Source organism: Sapajus apella, unplaced genomic scaffold, assembly GCF_009761245.1.
Source record: "Sapajus apella isolate SASKATOON/1434 unplaced genomic scaffold, GSC_monkey_1.0 scaffold29, whole genome shotgun sequence".
NCBI classification, from domain to species: Eukaryota; Metazoa; Chordata; class Mammalia; order Primates; family Cebidae; genus Sapajus; species Sapajus apella.
The window spans coordinates 19,176,452-19,182,305 of record NW_022436969.1 but is presented as its reverse complement, the minus strand read 5'-3'; the positions used below and the strand labels follow the sequence as shown (position 1 = coordinate 19,182,305).

The 5,854-nt window shown below is 41.1% G+C and overlaps 1 pseudogene; it reads right to left on the bottom strand.

Annotated features, from left to right (window-relative positions):
* Window positions 1–402: 402 nt before the first annotated feature.
* On the bottom strand, window positions 403–2,669 carry LOC116561315 (annotated as a pseudogene).
* Window positions 2,670–5,854: the final 3,185 nt, after the last annotated feature.

Genomic DNA, 5,854 nt, shown 5'->3' with positions numbered 1-5,854 from the left:
CTAGTGATGTTATACTTCATGTATAGGAGAAGAATCTTAGAGCAGAACACTTCCATTTTTCCCCTCCCAGCTATCATTGTTATATCTTTTACTCCTGCATTATGTTATAACCTACATACTATATTATGTTTATGTAAAAATTATCTTTTAAAATATATAAATAATAAAAAGTATTATATATATATTTTCGTGGCTCAATAACTTTTTTGTTATTTATTTTTATTTGAAAGAATGTGTTTCCCTGTCACAAAAATTAGATAACCGCAAACACACCAATGGTAGCAATGTCTGTGGAGAGTACCCTGATGCTGGAGCGTTCACTATTCCCGGTGTCCCAAAGGTCACAAAGGAGGAAAAGGAGAAAAAGAAAACATATTCAAATCCAAAACCTATGATGACTTTGGGGAGAGACATCACATGATATTTTCTGTTTCTTCTCTCATTGTCAGCTGCAGATGTATTTCAGTAGGATCAAGTACAACTCTACTTGAGTAAGCCCTTCATACCAATTCCAGCACTGTAATTGCACCCTCACTGTTAGCAGCAGTCAGCACATGGAACTCTCCCTCTGGTCGTGCCCTCCAGCACGCGGAACTAACACATTCATCTGTATCTTCTTTTCTGTCTTTGTCTGGAACACTTTTGACTGTATCAAAGTTAAAAGTTAGCAGTCTTAGAAAGTCCTTTATAGTACAGGTTGAGAGAGTTGTTCTCACTTCTGCAAGCTATATAATCTCCATGGGAAGCAAGGCCTACAAAGTTTTTTTCATTGCTGTGACCCTTGAGGGAATGTAGGCAATATAGTTGCCTACATTCCACAGTGTTAGCTGGGTGTGTGTTGAGGCAGAGACAATTTCCTCACCACTCACAAACTTTGCATAAGAGACTGCTTTTCTGTGTCCTTTGAATGCCACGATTGGCTGCTTAATGTCATAAAGATCATAGTAGTGGACACAGTGATCTGAACAGTCAAAAGCCAAATGACGTCTGGAAGAGGGGCTAAATTCAACACAGCACACATCAGCCTTTGCCTCAGTGCTTGCCACTGAGTTGTCTACCGTGGTAGATCATAACTTCACTTCTACATCATCAGAACCCAAAACCAGGAGTTTAGGATCCATCAAATGAAACACTCCAACACCTCTTCTCATGCTCCTGTTACAGACCTTTGACCTCTGTCTCATGAATCCATCCCATAGGATAACAATGCCTTCATAATCACTGATAACTAACAGGTTCTTATGGTAACTACTCCGACTGATACAGCTGATTTTGGAACTGAGGTCATTTCATTCACAGGGTAATGAATATCCGCTGCATCCTGGATGACTGTGCCATATTCATAGACTTTAATCTTCATTGTAGCCTCAGCAATTGCAAAATACTCACAATTCTGGTCAAATTCAATACCAGAGACTATGCTGGAATCATTAGAGAGATCACTGGGGTATGACAATGTAGCTAAAGTTTGTACTGAATTATATTGAATAATCTTGGATAAGCATTTCTGAAATTCATCCAATTGGCTTGCAGTTCATCAGAGATATGAGAAATCCTGGTACAAAAGTAATACTGCTCCAGGTCTTCAAAATGAGCCATGGGCCATTTTCATTTTGATGCTAAGGTGCTGTTATATCAAGGCTGTTTCTTGTCTAACAACTGCCACTGAAACCTGGATGCTGGCTGTGTTCTCTGGAATCCATAATGCTACTGCATGATGCAGGAGGAGCTTCAAGATGAGGCACTGTGCTATCCTCACTGACAGGAGAGTATAAGACACTAATTTTTTCCACTCTTTTAATATCCTCTTCCAAAACTCTTAGCTCCTGGAACTGTCCCAGTTGTTCTTTCTTATTTCTTCTTGCAATCTTGAGAAATTCCGTAAGACTCTGTAGTTGGGCTGTGTGTGATTCTGCTTCCAGTTGTTTCATCTTCTGCACTAGTAACTCCAACATGAGGTTGACATTGGTCAGATCAAGGTTACCTTGGTCAGTTCCCCACAAATATTGAAATATTTGCCACTTATGGCCACTGGTCCTACTCACTGAGTGGTCCAATTTGAACCTTTTTTCTTCAGGTCTTTGTTTCTGTTTGAGAGTGAACTCATTGACCAATAAATTAAGATACAGATGATTAGTATTGTCCACAATATAGTTACACCTGGTACATCTATTATTGTCATCCAAACTATGATGAATATACTTATAGCAAAAGCTGTGGCCACATTTTGTCATGAATGCCTCTTCAATCATATCAAAGCAGATGGGGCACATGAAGTCATTGCTGTTGCCCTTATATGAGTTGATGAACCTGTTGCAGAGGGGTGGGGCAAGGAGAGGTTGCTTCCTACTGCTGCCTAGGCTAAATCTGCTGCCTCCTATACCAGCACTGGGCCTACACACGCAGTTGAGCCGGGACAGGCCCATGGACACCCTATCCCACCACTGCCTGACATAGTAGGCACCACCAACACAGGCCATGCTGGGCCCCAAGGCTGTCCAAGCTGGTGGCCTGGGCCACCCTGCCAGACAGCAGCACCACTGCTGAAGCTGCCACAGTTGTGGCCATGGGGAAGAGGATAAGGACAAGGAGGCAAAAGTCACCAAAGAGGGTGAGGAGCAGGGGCTTGTCTCAGTGGAGTCTGACCCAGCATGGTAGCTACCAGACATTATGACTCCCTCCCATCTGGCCAGGCACTTGGAGGAGAGGGAGCATGACTTTTGCCACCTCCCTTTTCCTCAGCCTTAGTGTATCCTGAAGATGCCTGCTGGGCCAGGAGTTGGGGAGAAAAAAGTATTTTATATTTATCCATTTAATTACTCTTTCCAGTGCTCTTCATTCCTTTGCATAAATGCAGATTTCTATTTGAGATCATTCCCTTTATTTTTTGTATCATGGGCGTTTGGGGGATGAATTCTTTCAACTTTTTTATGCTGGAGATTTTATTTTACTTTTACTTTGGAAAATATTGTTTCTGGGTATAGAATTGTTGGTTGACATTTAAAAAATTCATTCAGAACTTTAAATTGTTGCTCTACTATCTTCTCACTTTCAATGTGTTTGCAAAGAAGTCTGCTGTCATTCTTATCTTTCTCTGCACACAGTGAGTCCTCTCTGGATCCTTATAAGATTTTCTCCTTGTCGTTGGTTATAAGCAATTTGATTATGATGTACCTTAGTAGTTTTCTTCATGTTTCTTTTTCTTGAGGTTTTTTTTTTTTTTTTTTGAGCTTATTGGACATGTGGATTTATAATTTCCACCCAGTTTTGAAAATTTGGGACACTATTTCATCAATTATTTTTTCTGCCCCTTCTCCCCAACTTTAGTGAGACTCCAATGGTTCATTCATGCTCTTTTCATTTTTTGCCAATATTGTCTTTGTGTTTTATTTTAGATTGTTTTATCAATGTCTTAAAGTTTGCTAATTTTTTCTTCTTTGGCGTCTAATCTGCTGTTTATTCCATTTAGTATATTTTTCTGTCTCAGGCTTTGTAGCCTTCATCTCTCAAAGTTCAATTTGGGTCTTTAAAAAAATTGTCCATGTCTTTGCCATACATGCTAAATCTTTCCTCTTTTTGATAATCTGGATGGAGTACAGTTATAAAATAACTGCTTTAATGTGCTTGTCTATTAATTCATTTGTATTATTTCTGAGTCAGTTTCATGTATTGATTTTCTGCTCATCATATGTCATGTTTTCTTGACTCTCTATGTGCCTAGTAAGTTTGGATTGGATGCCAGACGTTGTGAATTTTACTTTCTTGGGTGCTGGATATTTTTGTATTCTTATAAATGTTCTTGAACTCTGTTCTGAGGTGCAGTTAAGTTACTTGGAAACAGTTTGATACCTCAGTTATTGCTGTTAGACAGGCTCACAGTTGTGCTTAGCCTAGAGATAATTTTGCCCCACTATGGAGTCAAAAACATGGTTGCCCTATCCAATGGAAACAGGAACTATTCTGCCCTGTGTGAACTATATTGTTCCTTCTAATCTTTTTGGGGTTTTTTTTTTCTTTGCAGTTTCCTCACAAGTTTGTCATGATCAGTACATAGCTAAAGATTTGAAGGGGACACAGGGATCTTTAGAACTCTTTCTCTACGTAGCTCTTTGTCTTATACTCTGTGCTGCAGACCTTTGCCACTTTGGCCTTTCTGACTTTCAGCCTTATTTCCTCAAATAAGAGAAACCACGTGGCTCCGCCTAGACTCCCCCCTCTCTATACCCATGTTCTAGAAGTTCTCTCAGGCCATAAGCTGGGGCAATTCTAGGGTTACCTAATTTGTTTCCTGTTTCTTGGAGATTGTTATCCTCCATTGCCTGATGTCCAGTATCTTGCACACCATTTTAAAAAATATATTTTTCCCAGTTATTTGTTACACTTAGGAGGGTAAATTGGTTTTTGTTACCCTAGCTTGTCTGCAATTAAAAGTCCTGTAAGAGTTTCTCTGAAATTAGCCATCTGTAGAACAGATATGATAGAAGTAAGAAGTGTCAAGGGCATTGAGAAGGTGTTAGCAAAACTGGTTAAAGGGATACGTCATGGGGCTTGGGCTGTTCTGTGGGAAAGATAAGAAAGGGTGCAGCACTCAGTATTGGACTGGAGGTTTTCATAAGCACAAGGAACAAGAATAAGGGAATAAGGCAAAGACAAAGCTAGCAGTTGAAGAGGTTGGAGTCAGAATTTGGCGTGTTTAAGATTTCAGAGGTAAGGCTTTTCCAGGTGACAGGCTTCAGGGTGTGGCCATCAGCTCAAGTGGAGTATAAGGGTGGTTGTTGAAATTGATTAAATGTTCGAGATATGAAAGAATGTCTTGGCTCTGAGGAAGTTTCAGAGGGGGCATTTTTCATGGAGTTTAGGGAAAGAGGCTTATGAATCAAGCCTGTGTTAATCAAGTTTGTTTAAAATGGAATAAAGTTTCCTTAGGGTATGCTACAAATGACTTGGAACAGTGTCAGCAGCAGAAGGTGGTAGGATGGAAATGTATAGCAGGACAGACGGGATGGTGTATGGGAGGAGCTTTGACTGGTAGGCCAGGTTTTCCAGGGATGAGACTTGCTATGCTCTGGCCAACCAGCCTGCAGATGCTGAGGTTCTGGCTGATGTGGGAGGTCTGAAGCTGGCCAGTAGGTGGTGGCCAACCTCCAATGATCCCTATGCCCTGGTATTTGTGCCCCTGTTCAGTCCCCTCCCATAATGAATAGGACTGACTTTTGAAACTGTAGGATATTGTGGCAATAAGAGCATATGATTTCCAAGGCTAGATCATAAAATAATTGTGGCTTCTGTCTTATTCCTTTCTGAATCCCTGGGAGAAGTCAGTATCATGCTGTGGGGACAGTTAAGCAGCTGTGGAAGCAGCCCACATGGAGGGAAACTGAGGCCTCCCATCAACAGCCAGTCACCCTTTGCCAGGCCCATGAGTGATGTGCCTTATAAGTTTATTTCCAGCTCCAGTCAAGTTCTCAGATGACCCAACATTTTGATGGCCACCTCATGAGTGATCTTTGAGCCAGAATCATCCAACTAAATCAGTTCTGAACTTCTGACCTACAGAAATGGTGTGAGATGATAAGTGTTCATTATTAAGTTTACAAATTTTGGGGCAATTTGTTATTCAGCAGAAGATAGCTAATGCACATTTCAGTCCTGGCTCTAGGATACCTTAACAAAACCTAAAAATGCAGGTTTTGACCCAGTGAGCAGAGGCTGGGAGGGCCCTTTGGAGCGAGTTGGAGGATCTCACACCATGGTCACTCACCTGCTGGGCCCACAGCTGCTCCACCTTCCAAGTGTAAAAACAACATGGTTGCTGCTTCCCTTCTGCCTCTACATCTTGTATCAAATGACCCCT